Source organism: Oncorhynchus mykiss, unplaced genomic scaffold, assembly GCF_013265735.2.
Source record: "Oncorhynchus mykiss isolate Arlee unplaced genomic scaffold, USDA_OmykA_1.1 un_scaffold_412, whole genome shotgun sequence".
Taxonomy (NCBI): Eukaryota; Metazoa; Chordata; class Actinopteri; order Salmoniformes; family Salmonidae; genus Oncorhynchus; species Oncorhynchus mykiss.
Window position 1 is genome coordinate 91773 of NW_023493859.1, and position 13936 is coordinate 105708.

Consider the following 13936-nt stretch of genomic DNA (forward strand, 5'->3'; position numbering starts at 1 on the left):
AAGCCACTTGACCCACTTTGTCTTGCCTCCTCTAGAGGCAGCTATGGCAAGATTTACATGAAAACGTTTTGGGTTCGTCCCCCATTGCAGCTGAGCCAGCGGTGCTGATTACCCAAAGTGCTTTGCTCTCGATATTGGTTTTGTCCAGGAAAAAAGGGAACATCTATTGAACAAGTACCCCACCTTGCCATTAATTACATGTAATCGAGAATCCACCAGTGTTAGGTAGGGGGCGAACTGCTAGACATACCAATGTAACAAAAAATAATACAGTTTGCCGAGAAGCTGTGCGAGATACTGCAAGCAGTTTGAATAGCAGATTTCTGATATTCTATCGCAGTGGCATTATCATAGCCTATGAGGTCCATCCGAGGAGTGGTTATTGTTGGGTGACAACTTAACCCAAAACTTTACATTGGAACGACATGAAATATAGTCAGAAGTAGTCTTGGGGAGAATAGGTTCAGCAACAGGTGGTATTGGTCCACAATTCCAGTTTTGCCCCCACACTGCCTCTAATTCTTGCAAGAAGTAAGGTACCCTTAGCCACGTTATACACTTCCACTAGAGGCAGCGGTGGCAAGGTTGAGTTGAAAAGGTTTTGGGTTTGCGACCCATTGCAGCTGAGCCAGTGGTGCAGATTACCCAAAATGCTTTGCTCTCGATATTGTTTTTTTTACTACTGGAAAAAGGTAACATCTATTGAATAAGTACCCCACCTTGCCATGAATGACATGTCATCAAGAATCCACCAAAGTGGTAGGTAGGGGGCGAACTGCTAGACATTGCAATGTTAAAACACAATATTACCGTTAAAGGAGAAGCTGTGCAAAACACTGTAAACAGTTTGAGTAGCTGTAATATATCATTCTTTCGCAGAGGCGATATCATAGCCTATGAAGTCCATCTGAGGCGTGATTATTGCTGGTTGAAAACTTAACCCAATACCCCGCTTGGGATGACTTGAAATATAGTCAGCCTTGGCAATTTTTGATAGTCTCATGTGAGACTGCTATACATGTGAAAGAGAAGATAGTGACAAGACCAAACATGGGCTGCATCCAGCTCATTTATTATATAACCTTTTTGATGCTTCAGCTGACAGTTGAACATTATCTTGCAACTAGGTAGAAACAGAAAAAAGGTGTCAGTAGTATATGCTGTGTCAGAAGTAGGGTTCGGGAGAATGAACTCAGCAACAGCGGGTTTGGGCCCACAATTTCAGCTTTGCCCCCACACTGCCTCGAATTGTTGCAAGTAGTATGTTACCCAAAGCCACTTGACCCACTTTGTCTTGCCTCCTCTAGAGGCAGCTATGGCAAGATTTACATGAAAAGTTTTGGGTTCGTCCCCCATTGCAGCTGAGCCAGCGGTGCTGATTACCCAAAGTGCTTTGCTCTCGATATTGGTTTTGTCCAGGAAAAAAGGGAACATCTATTGAACAAGTACCCCACCTTGCCATTAATTACATGTAATCGAGAATCCACCAGTGTTAGGTAGGGGGCGAACTGCTAGACATACCAATGTAACAAAAAATAATACAGTTTGCCGAGAAGCTGTGCGAGATACTGCAAGCAGTTTGAATAGCAGATTTCTGATATTCTATCGCAGTGGCATTATCATAGCCTATGAGGTCCATCCGAGGAGTGGTTATTGTTGGGTGACAACTTAACCCAAAACTTTACATTGGAACGACATGAAATATAGTCAGAAGTAGTCTTGGGGAGAATAGGTTCAGCAACAGGTGGTATTGGTCCACAATTCCAGTTTTGCCCCCACACTGCCTCTAATTCTTGCAAGAAGTAAGGTACCCTTAGCCACGTTATACACTTCCACTAGAGGCAGCGGTGGCAAGGTTGAGTTGAAAAGGTTTTGGGTTTGCGACCCATTGCAGCTGAGCCAGTGGTGCAGATTACCCAAAATGCTTTGCTCTCGATATTGTTTTTTTTACTACTGGAAAAAGGTAACATCTATTGAATAAGTACCCCACCTTGCCATGAATGACATGTCATCAAGAATCCACCAAAGTGGTAGGTAGGGGGCGAACTGCTAGACATTGCAATGTTAAAACACAATATTACCGTTAAAGGAGAAGCTGTGCAAAACACTGTAAACAGTTTGAGTAGCTGTAATATATCATTCTTTCGCAGAGGCGATATCATAGCCTATGAAGTCCATCTGAGGCGTGATTATTGCTGGTTGAAAACTTAACCCAATACCCCGCTTGGGATGACTTGAAATATAGTCAGCCTTGGCAATTTTTGATAGTCTCATGTGAGACTGCTATACATGTGAAAGAGAAGATAGTGACAAGACCAAACATGGGCTGCATCCAACTCATTTATTCTATAACCTTTTTGATGCTTCAGCTGACAGTTGAACATTATCTTGCAACTAGGTAGAAACAGAAAAAAGGTGTCAGTAGTATATGCTGTGTCAGAAGTAGGGTTCGGGAGAATGAACTCAGCAACAGCGGGTTTGGGCCCACAATTTCAGCTTTGCCCCCACACTGCCTCGAATTGTTGCAAGTAGTATGTTACCCAAAGCCACTTGACCCACTTTGTCTTGCCTCCTCTAGAGGCAGCTATGGCAAGATTTACATGAAAACGTTTTGGGTTCGTCCCCCATTGCAGCTGAGCCAGTGGTGCTGATTACCCAAAGTGCTTTGCTCTCGATATTGGTTTTGTCCAGGAAAAAAGGGAACATCTATTGAACAAGTACCCCACCTTGCCATTAATTACATGTAATCGAGAATCCACCAGTGTTAGGTAGGGGGCGAACTGCTAGACATACCAATGTAACAAAAAATAATACAGTTTGCCGAGAAGCTGTGCGAGATACTGCAAGCAGTTTGAATAGCAGATTTCTGATATTCTATCGCAGTGGCATTATCATAGCCTATGAGGTCCATCCGAGGAGTGGTTATTGTTGGGTGACAACTTAACCCAAAACTTTACATTGGAACGACATGAAATATAGTCAGAAGTAGTCTTGGGGAGAATAGGTTCAGCAACAGGTGGTATTGGTCCACAATTCCAGTTTTGCCCCCACACTGCCTCTAATTCTTGCAAGAAGTAAGGTACCCTTAGCCACGTTATACACTTCCACTAGAGGCAGCGGTGGCAAGGTTGAGTTGAAAAGGTTTTGGGTTTGCGACCCATTGCAGCTGAGCCAGTGGTGCAGATTACCCAAAATGCTTTGCTCTCGATATTGTTTTTTTTACTACTGGAAAAAGGTAACATCTATTGAATAAGTACCCCACCTTGCCATGAATGACATGTCATCAAGAATCCACCAAAGTGGTAGGTAGGGGGCGAACTGCTAGACATTGCAATGTTAAAACACAATATTACCGTTAAAGGAGAAGCTGTGCAAAACACTGTAAACAGTTTGAGTAGCTGTAATATATCATTCTTTCGCAGAGGCGATATCATAGCCTATGAAGTCCATCTGAGGCGTGATTATTGCTGGTTGAAAACTTAACCCAATACCCCGCTTGGGATGACTTGAAATATAGTCAGCCTTGGCAATTTTTGATAGTCTTATGTGAGACTGCTATACATGTGAAAGAGAAGATAGTGACAAGACCAAACATGGGCTGCATCCAACTCATTTATTCTATAACCTTTTTGATGCTTCAGCTGACAGTTGAACATTATCTTGCAACTAGGTAGAAACAGAAAAAAGGTGTCAGTAGTATATGCTGTGTCAGAAGTAGGGTTCGGGAGAATGAACTCAGCAACAGCGGGTTTGGGCCCACAATTTCAGCTTTGCCCCCACACTGCCTCGAATTGTTGCAAGTAGTATGTTACCCAAAGCCACTTGACCCACTTTGTCTTGCCTCCTCTAGAGGCAGCTATGGCAAGATTTACATGAAAACGTTTTGGGTTCGTCCCCCATTGCAGCTGAGCCAGTGGTGCTGATTACCCAAAGTGCTTTGCTCTCGATATTGGTTTTGTCCAGGAAAAAAGGGAACATCTATTGAACAAGTACCCCACCTTGCCATTAATTACATGTAATCGAGAATCCACCAGTGTTAGGTAGGGGGCGAACTGCTAGACATACCAATGTAACAAAAAATAATACAGTTTGCCGAGAAGCTGTGCGAGATACTGCAAGCAGTTTGAATAGCAGATTTCTGATATTCTATCGCAGTGGCATTATCATAGCCTATGAGGTCCATCCGAGGAGTGGTTATTGTTGGGTGACAACTTAACCCAAAACTTTACATTGGAACGACATGAAATATAGTCAGAAGTAGTCTTGGGGAGAATAGGTTCAGCAACAGGTGGTATTGGTCCACAATTCCAGTTTTGCCCCCACACTGCCTCTAATTCTTGCAAGAAGTAAGGTACCCTTAGCCACGTTATACACTTCCACTAGAGGCAGCGGTGGCAAGGTTGAGTTGAAAAGGTTTTGGGTTTGCGACCCATTGCAGCTGAGCCAGTGGTGCAGATTACCCAAAATGCTTTGCTCTCGATATTGTTTTTTTTACTACTGGAAAAAGGTAACATCTATTGAATAAGTACCCCACCTTGCCATGAATGACATGTCATCAAGAATCCACCAAAGTGGTAGGTAGGGGGCGAACTGCTAGACATTGCAATGTTAAAACACAATATTACCGTTAAAGGAGAAGCTGTGCAAAACACTGTAAACAGTTTGAGTAGCTGTAATATATCATTCTTTCGCAGAGGCGATATCATAGCCTATGAAGTCCATCTGAGGCGTGATTATTGCTGGTTGAAAACTTAACCCAATACCCCGCTTGGGATGACTTGAAATATAGTCAGCCTTGGCAATTTTTGATAGTCTCATGTGAGACTGCTATACATGTGAAAGAGAAGATAGTGACAAGACCAAACATGGGCTGCATCCAACTCATTTATTCTATAACCTTTTTGATGCTTCAGCTGACAGTTGAACATTATCTTGCAACTAGGTAGAAACAGAAAAAAGGTGTCAGTAGTATATGCTGTGTCAGAAGTAGGGTTCGGGAGAATGAACTCAGCAACAGCGGGTTTGGGCCCACAATTTCAGCTTTGCCCCCACACTGCCTCGAATTGTTGCAAGTAGTATGTTACCCAAAGCCACTTGACCCACTTTGTCTTGCCTCCTCTAGAGGCAGCTATGGCAAGATTTACATGAAAACGTTTTGGGTTCGTCCCCCATTGCAGCTGAGCCAGTGGTGCTGATTACCCAAAGTGCTTTGCTCTCGATATTGGTTTTGTCCAGGAAAAAAGGGAACATCTATTGAACAAGTACCCCACCTTGCCATTAATTACATGTAATCGAGAATCCACCAGTGTTAGGTAGGGGGCGAACTGCTAGACATACCAATGTAACAAAAAATAATACAGTTTGCCGAGAAGCTGTGCGAGATACTGCAAGCAGTTTGAATAGCAGATTTCTGATATTCTATCGCAGTGGCATTATCATAGCCTATGAGGTCCATCCGAGGAGTGGTTATTGTTGGGTGACAACTTAACCCAAAACTTTACATTGGAACGACATGAAATATAGTCAGAAGTAGTCTTGGGGAGAATAGGTTCAGCAACAGGTGGTATTGGTCCACAATTCCAGTTTTGCCCCCACACTGCCTCTAATTCTTGCAAGAAGTAAGGTACCCTTAGCCACGTTATACACTTCCACTAGAGGCAGCGGTGGCAAGGTTGAGTTGAAAAGGTTTTGGGTTTGCGACCCATTGCAGCTGAGCCAGTGGTGCAGATTACCCAAAATGCTTTGCTCTCGATATTGTTTTTTTTACTACTGGAAAAAGGTAACATCTATTGAATAAGTACCCCACCTTGCCATGAATGACATGTCATCAAGAATCCACCAAAGTGGTAGGTAGGGGGCGAACTGCTAGACATTGCAATGTTAAAACACAATATTACCGTTAAAGGAGAAGCTGTGCAAAACACTGTAAACAGTTTGAGTAGCTGTAATATATCATTCTTTCGCAGAGGCGATATCATAGCCTATGAAGTCCATCTGAGGCGTGATTATTGCTGGTTGAAAACTTAACCCAATACCCCGCTTGGGATGACTTGAAATATAGTCAGCCTTGGCAATTTTTGATAGTCTCATGTGAGACTGCTATACATGTGAAAGAGAAGATAGTGACAAGACCAAACATGGGCTGCATCCAACTCATTTATTCTATAACCTTTTTGATGCTTCAGCTGACAGTTGAACATTATCTTGCAACTAGGTAGAAACAGAAAAAAGGTGTCAGTAGTATATGCTGTGTCAGAAGTAGGGTTCGGGAGAATGAACTCAGCAACAGCGGGTTTAGGCCCACAATTTCAGTTTGCCCCCACACTGCCTCGAATTGTTGCAAGTAGTATGTTACCCAAAGCCACTTGACCCACTTTGTCTTGCCTCCTCTAGAGGCAGCTATGGCAAGATTTACATGAAAACGTTTTGGGTTCGTCCCCCATTGCAGCTGAGCCAGTGGTGCTGATTACCCAAAGTGCTTTGCTCTCGATATTGGTTTTGTCCAGGAAAAAAGGGAACATCTATTGAACAAGTACCCCACCTTGCCATTAATTACATGTAATCGAGAATCCACCAGTGTTAGGTAGGGGGCGAACTGCTAGACATACCAATGTAACAAAAAATAATACAGTTTGCCGAGAAGCTGTGCGAGATACTGCAAGCAGTTTGAATAGCAGATTTCTGATATTCTATCGCAGTGGCATTATCATAGCCTATGAGGTCCATCCGAGGAGTGGTTATTGTTGGGTGACAACTTAACCCAAAACTTTACATTGGAACGACATGAAATATAGTCAGAAGTAGTCTTGGGGAGAATAGGTTCAGCAACAGGTGGTATTGGTCCACAATTCCAGTTTTGCCCCCACACTGCCTCTAATTCTTGCAAGAAGTAAGGTACCCTTAGCCACGTTATACACTTCCACTAGAGGCAGCGGTGGCAAGGTTGAGTTGAAAAGGTTTTGGGTTTGCGACCCATTGCAGCTGAGCCAGTGGTGCAGATTACCCAAAATGCTTTGCTCTCGATATTGTTTTTTTTACTACTGGAAAAAGGTAACATCTATTGAATAAGTACCCCACCTTGCCATGAATGACATGTCATCAAGAATCCACCAAAGTGGTAGGTAGGGGGCGAACTGCTAGACATTGCAATGTTAAAACACAATATTACCGTTAAAGGAGAAGCTGTGCAAAACACTGTAAACAGTTTGAGTAGCTGTAATATATCATTCTTTCGCAGAGGCGATATCATAGCCTATGAAGTCCATCTGAGGGTGATTATTGCTGGTTGAAAACTTAACCCAATACCCGCTTGGGATGACTTGAAATATAGTCAGCCTTGGCAATTTTTGATAGTCTTATGTGAGACTGCTATACATGTGAAAGAGAAGATAGTGACAAGACCAAACATGGGCTGCATCCAACTCATTTATTCTATAACCTTTTTGATGCTTCAGCTGACAGTTGAACATTATCTTGCAACTAGGTAGAAACAGAAAAAGGTGTCAGTAGTATATGCTGTGTCAGAAGTAGGGTTCGGGAGAATGAACTCAGCAACAGCGGGTTTAGGCCCACAATTCAGTTTTGCCCCCACACTGCCTCGAATTGTTGCAAGTAGTATGTTACCCAAAGCCACTTGACCCACTTTGTCTTGCCTCCTCTAGAGGCAGCTATGGCAAGATTTACATGAAAACGTTTTGGGTTCGTCCCCCATTGCAGCTGAGCCAGTGGTGCTGATTACCCAAAGTGCTTTGCTCTCGATATTGGTTTTGTCCAGGAAAAAAGGGAACATCTATTGAACAAGTACCCCACCTTGCCATTAATTACATGTAATCGAGAATCCACCAGTGTTAGGTAGGGGGCGAACTGCTAGACATACCAATGTAACAAAAATAATACAGTTTGCCGAGAAGCTGTGCGAGATACTGCAAGCAGTTTGAATAGCAGATTTCTGATATTCTATCGCAGTGGCATTATCATAGCCTATGAGGTCCATCCGAGGAGTGGTTATTGTTGGGTGACAACTTAACCCAAAACTTTACATTGGAACGACATGAAATATAGTCAGAAGTAGTCTTGGGGAGAATAGGTTCAGCAACAGGTGGTATTGGTCCACAATTCCAGTTTTGCCCCCACACTGCCTCTAATTCTTGCAAGAAGTAAGGTACCCTTAGCCACGTTATACACTTCCACTAGAGGCAGCGGTGGCAAGGATGAGTTGAAAAGGTTTTGGGTTTGCGACCCATTGCAGCTGAGCCAGTGGTGCAGATTACCCAAAATGCTTTGCTCTCGATATTGTTTTTTTTTACTACTGGAAAAAGGTAACATCTATTGAATAAGTACCCCACCTTGCCATGAATGACATGTCATCAAGAATCCACCAAAGTGGTAGGTAGGGGGCGAACTGCTAGACATTGCAATGTTAAACACAATATTACCGTTAAAGGAGAAGCTGTGCAAAACACTGTAAACAGTTTGAGTAGCTGTAATATATCATTCTTTCGCAGAGGCGATATCATAGCCTATGAAGTCCATCTGAGGCGTGATTATTGCTGGTTGAAAACTTAACCCAATACCCCGCTTGGGATGACTTGAAATATAGTCAGCCTTGGCAATTTTTGATAGTCTCATGTGAGACTGCTATACATGTGAAAGAGAAGAAGACCCAAACATGGGCTGCATCCAACTCATTTATTCTATAACCTTTTTGATGCTTCAGCTGACAGTTGAACATTATCTTGCAACTAGGTAGAAACAGAAAAAGGTGTCAGTAGTATATGCTGTGTCAGAAGTAGGGTTCGGGAGAATGAACTCAGCAACAGCGGGTTTGGGCCCACAATTTCAGCTTTGCCCCCACACTGCCTCGAATTGTTGCAAGTAGTATGTTACCCAAAGCCACTTGACCCACTTTGTCTTGCCTCCTCTAGAGGCAGCTATGGCAAGATTTACATGAAAACGTTTTGGGTTCGTCCCCCATTGCAGCTGAGCCAGTGGTGCTGATTACCCAAAGTGCTTTGCTCTCGATATTGGTTTTGTCCAGGAAAAAAGGGAACATCTATTGAACAAGTACCCCACCTTGCCATTAATTACATGTAATCGAGAATCCACCAGTGTTAGGTAGGGGGCGAACTGCTAGACATACCAATGTAACAAAAAATAATACAGTTTGCCGAGAAGCTGTGCGAGATACTGCAAGCAGTTTGAATAGCAGATTTCTGATATTCTATCGCAGTGGCATTATCATAGCCTATGAGGTCCATCCGAGGAGTGGTTATTGTTGGGTGACAATTTAACCCAAAACTTTACATTGGAACGACATGAAATATAGTCAGAAGTAGTCTTGGGGAGAATAGGTTCAGCAACAGGTGGTATTGGTCCACAATTCCAGTTTTGCCCCCACACTGCCTCTAATTCTTGCAAGAAGTAAGGTACCCTTAGCCACGTTATACACTTCCACTAGAGGCAGCGGTGGCAAGGTTGAGTTGAAAAGGTTTTGGGTTTGCGACCCATTGCAGCTGAGCCAGTGGTGCAGATTACCCAAAATGCTTTGCTCTCGATATTGTTTTTTTTACTACTGGAAAAAGGTAACATCTATTGAATAAGTACCCCACCCACCTTGCATGAATGACATGTCATCAAGAATCCACCAAAGTGGTAGGTAGGGGGCGAACTGCTAGACATTGCAATGTTAAAACACAATATTACCGTTAAAGGAGAAGCTGTGCAAAACACTGTAAACAGTTTGAGTAGCTGTAATATATCATTCTTTCGCAGAGGCGATATCATAGCCTATGAAGTCCATCTGAGGCGTGATTATTGCTGGTTGAAAACTTAACCCAATACCCGCTTGGGATGACTTGAATATAGTCAGCCTTGGCAATTTTTGATAGTCTTATGTGAGACTGCTATACATGTGAAAGAGAAGATAGTGACAAGACCAAACATGGGCTGCATCCAACTCATTTATTCTATAACCTTTTTGATGCTTCAGCTGACAGTTGAACATTATCTTGCAACTAGGTAGAAACAGAAAAAAGGTCAGTAGTATATGCTGTGTCAGAAGTAGGGTTCGGGAGAATGAACTCAGCAACAGCGGGTTTAGGCCCACAATTTCAGTTTTGCCCCACACTGCCTCGAATTGTTGCAAGTAGTATGTTACCCAAAGCCACTTGACCCACTTTGTCTTGCCTCCTCTAGAGGCAGCTATGGCAAGATTTACATGAAAACGTTTTGGGTTCGTCCCCCATTGCAGCTGAGCCAGTGGTGCTGATTACCCAAAGTGCTTTGCTCTCGATATTGGTTTTGTCCAGGAAAAAAGGGAACATCTATTGAACAAGTACCCCACCTTGCCATTAATTACATGTAATCGAGAATCCACCAGTGTTAGGTAGGGGGCGAACTGCTAGACATACCAATGTAACAAAAAATAATACAGTTTGCCGAGAAGCTGTGCGAGATACTGCAAGCAGTTTGAATAGCAGATTTCTGATATTCTATCGCAGTGGCATTATCATAGCTATGAGGTCCATCCGAGGAGTGGTTATTGTTGGGTGACAACTTAACCCAAAACTTTACATTGGAACGACATGAAATATAGTCAGAAGTAGTCTTGGGGAGAATAGGTTCAGCAACAGGTGGTATTGGTCCACAATTCCAGTTTTGCCCCCACACTGCCTCTAATTCTTGCAAGAAGTAAGGTACCCTTAGCCACGTTATACACTTCCACTAGAGGCAGCGGTGGCAAGGTTGAGTTGAAAAGGTTTTGGGTTTGCGACCCATTGCAGCTGAGCCAGTGGTGCAGATTACCCAAAATGCTTTGCTCTCGATATTGTTTTTTTTACTACTGGAAAAAGGTAACATCTATTGAATAAGTACCCCACCTTGCCATGAATGACATGTCATCAAGAATCCACCAAAGTGGTAGGTAGGGGGCGAACTGCTAGACATTGCAATGTTAAAACACAATATTACCGTTAAAGGAGAAGCTGTGCAAAACACTGTAAACAGTTTGAGTAGCTGTAATATATCATTCTTTCGCAGAGGCGATATCATAGCCTATGAAGTCCATCTGAGGTGTGATTATTGCTGGTTGAAAACTTAACCCAATACCCGCTTGGGATGACTTGAAATATTGTCAGCCTTGGCAGCGGGTTTGGGCCCACAATTTCAGCTTTGCCCCCACACTGCCTCGAATTGTTGCAAGTAGTATGTTACCCAAAGCCACTTGACCCACTTTGTCTTGCCTCCTCTAGAGGCAGCTATGGCAAGATTTACATGAAAACGTTTTGGGTTCGTCCCCCATTGCAGCTGAGCCAGTGGTGCTGATTACCCAAAGTGCTTTGCTCTCGATATTGGTTTTGTCCAGGAAAAAAGGGAACATCTATTGAACAAGTACCCCACCTTGCCATTAATTACATGTAATCGAGAATCCACCAGTGTTAGGTAGGGGGCGAACTGCTAGACATACCAATGTAACAAAAAATAATACAGTTTGCCGAGAAGCTGTGCGAGATACTGCAAGCAGTTTGAATAGCAGATTTCTGATATTCTATCGCAGTGGCATTATCATAGCCTATGAGGTCCATCCGAGGAGTGGTTATTGTTGGGTGACAACTTAACCCAAAACTTTACATTGGAACGACATGAAATATAGTCAGAAGTAGTCTTGGGGAGAATAGGTTCAGCAACAGGTGGTATTGGTCCACAATTCCAGTTTTGCCCCCACACTGCCTCTAATTCTTGCAAGAAGTAAGGTACCCTTAGCCACGTTATACACTTCCACTAGAGGCAGCGGTGGCAAGGTTGAGTTGAAAAGGTTTTGGGTTTGCGACCCATTGCAGCTGAGCCAGTGGTGCAGATTACCCAAAATGCTTTGCTCTCGATATTGTTTTTTTTACTACTGGAAAAAGGTAACATCTATTGAATAAGTACCCCACCTTGCCATGAATGACATGTCATCAAGAATCCACCAAAGTGGTAGGTAGGGGGCGAACTGCTAGACATTGCAATGTTAAAACACAATATTACCGTTAAAGGAGAAGCTGTGCAAAACACTGTAAACAGTTTGAGTAGCTGTAATATATCATTCTTTCGCAGAGGCGATATCATAGCCTATGAAGTCCATCTGAGGCGTGATTATTGCTGGTTGAAAACTTAACCCAATACCCCGCTTGGGATGACTTGAAATATAGTCAGCCTTGGCAATTTTTGATAGTCTCATGTGAGACTGCTATACATGTGAAAGAGAAGAAGTGACCAAACATGGGCTGCATCCAACTCATTATTCTATAACCTTTTTGATGCTTCAGCTGACAGTTGAACATTATCTTGCAACTAGGTAGAAACAGAAAAAGGTGTCAGTAGTATATGCTGTGTCAGAAGTAGGGTTCGGGAGAATGAACTCAGCAACAGCGGGTTTGGGCCCACAATTTCAGCTTTGCCCCCACACTGCCTCGAATTGTTGCAAGTAGTTGTTTACCCAAAGCCACTTGACCCACTTTGTCTTGCCTCCTCTAGAGGCAGCTATGGCAAGATTTACATGAAAACGTTTTGGGTTCGTCCCCCATTGCAGCTGAGCCAGTGGTGCTGATTACCCAAAGTGCTTTGCTCTCGATATTGGTTTTGTCCAGGAAAAAGGGAACATCTATTGAACAAGTACCCCACCTTGCCATTAATTACATGTAATCGAGAATCCACCAGTTTTAGGTAGGGGGCGAACTGCTAGACATACCAATGTAACAAAAAATAATACAGTTTGCCGAGAAGCTGTGCGAGATACTGCAAGCAGTTTGAATAGCAGATTTCTGATATTCTATCGCAGTGGCATTATCATAGCCTATGAGGTCCATCGAGGAGTGGTTATTGTTGGGTGACAATTTAACCCAAAACTTTACATTGGAACGACATGAAATATAGTCAGAAGTAGTCTTGGGGAGAATAGGTTCAGCACAGGTGGTATTGGTCCACAATTCCAGTTTTGCCCCCACACTGCCTCTAATTCTTGCAAGAAGTAAGGTACCCTTAGCCACGTTATACACTTCCACTAGAGGCAGCGGTGGCAAGGTTGAGTTGAAAAGGTTTTGGGTTTGCGACCCATTGCAGCTGAGCCAGTGGTGCAGATTACCCAAAATGCTTTGCTCTCGATATTGTTTTTTTACTACTGGAAAAAGGTAACATCTATTGAATAAGTACCCCACCTTGCCATGAGCCATGGTGCAGATTCCACCCAAATGCTTTGCTCTCGATATTGTTTTTTTTTACTACTGGAAAAGGTAACATCTATTGAATAAGTACCGCCACCTTGCCATGAATGACATTGTCATCAGAATTTACAAGTGGTAGGTAGGGCGAACTGCTAGACATTGCAATGTTAAAACACAATATTACCGTTAAAGGAACCTGTGCAAACTGTAAACAGTTTGAGTAGCTGTAATATATCGTTCTTTCGCGAGAGGCGATATCATAGCCTATGAAGTCATCTGAAGTGTGATTATTGCTGGTTGAAAACTTACACCCAATACCCGCTTGGATGATTGAAATATAGTCAGCCTTGGCAATTTTTGATAGTCTTTATGTGAGACTGCTATACAGTGAAAGAGAAGATAGACAAGACCAAACATGGGCTGCATCCAACTCATTTATTCTATAACCTTTTGGATGCTTCAGCTGACAGTTGAACATTATCTTGTAACTAGTAAACAGAAAAAAGGTGTCAGTAGTATATGCTGTGTCAGAAGTAGGGTTCGGGAGATTGACTCAGCAACAGCGGTTTGGGCCCACAATTTCAGCTTTGCCCCCACACTGCCTCGAATTGTTGCAAGTAGTATGTTACCCAAGCCACTTGCCCACTTTGCCTTGCCTCCTCTAGAGGCAGCTATGGCAAGATTTACATGAAAAGGTTTTGGTTTCGTCCCCATTGCAGCTGAGCCAGTGGTGCTGA

At 43.1% G+C, this 13936-nt stretch overlaps 9 non-coding genes and 2 pseudogenes across 9 annotated transcripts; all 11 read left to right on the forward strand.

The window, feature by feature from the left end:
- Positions 1-867: 867 nt before the first annotated feature.
- Positions 868-1009, forward strand: LOC118955861. Its single transcript, XR_005045642.1, has one exon. It is a non-coding gene; the product is annotated as a U4 spliceosomal RNA (small nuclear RNA).
- A 1129-nt stretch (positions 1010-2138) lies between these two features.
- LOC118955862 lies at positions 2139-2280 on the forward strand. The gene has a single exon (XR_005045643.1). It is a non-coding gene; the product is annotated as a U4 spliceosomal RNA (small nuclear RNA).
- A 1130-nt stretch (positions 2281-3410) lies between these two features.
- On the forward strand, positions 3411-3552 carry LOC118955870. The gene has a single exon (XR_005045651.1). It is a non-coding gene; the product is annotated as a U4 spliceosomal RNA (small nuclear RNA).
- A 1130-nt stretch (positions 3553-4682) lies between these two features.
- On the forward strand, positions 4683-4824 carry LOC118955864. The gene has a single exon (XR_005045645.1). It is a non-coding gene; the product is annotated as a U4 spliceosomal RNA (small nuclear RNA).
- Positions 4825-5954: 1130 nt separating this feature from the next.
- On the forward strand, positions 5955-6096 carry LOC118955865. Its single transcript, XR_005045646.1, has one exon. It is a non-coding gene; the product is annotated as a U4 spliceosomal RNA (small nuclear RNA).
- Positions 6097-7225: 1129 nt separating this feature from the next.
- LOC118955884 lies at positions 7226-7365 on the forward strand. The gene has a single exon (XR_005045665.1). It is a non-coding gene; the product is annotated as a U4 spliceosomal RNA (small nuclear RNA).
- A 1127-nt stretch (positions 7366-8492) lies between these two features.
- Positions 8493-8634, forward strand: LOC118955866. Its single transcript, XR_005045647.1, has one exon. It is a non-coding gene; the product is annotated as a U4 spliceosomal RNA (small nuclear RNA).
- A 1125-nt stretch (positions 8635-9759) lies between these two features.
- On the forward strand, positions 9760-9899 carry LOC118955907. The gene has a single exon (XR_005045686.1). It is a non-coding gene; the product is annotated as a U4 spliceosomal RNA (small nuclear RNA).
- Positions 9900-11025: 1126 nt separating this feature from the next.
- On the forward strand, positions 11026-11157 carry LOC118955888 (annotated as a pseudogene).
- Positions 11158-12081: 924 nt separating this feature from the next.
- LOC118955867 lies at positions 12082-12223 on the forward strand. Its single transcript, XR_005045648.1, has one exon. It is a non-coding gene; the product is annotated as a U4 spliceosomal RNA (small nuclear RNA).
- Positions 12224-13435: 1212 nt separating this feature from the next.
- LOC118955887 lies at positions 13436-13599 on the forward strand (annotated as a pseudogene).
- Positions 13600-13936: the final 337 nt, after the last annotated feature.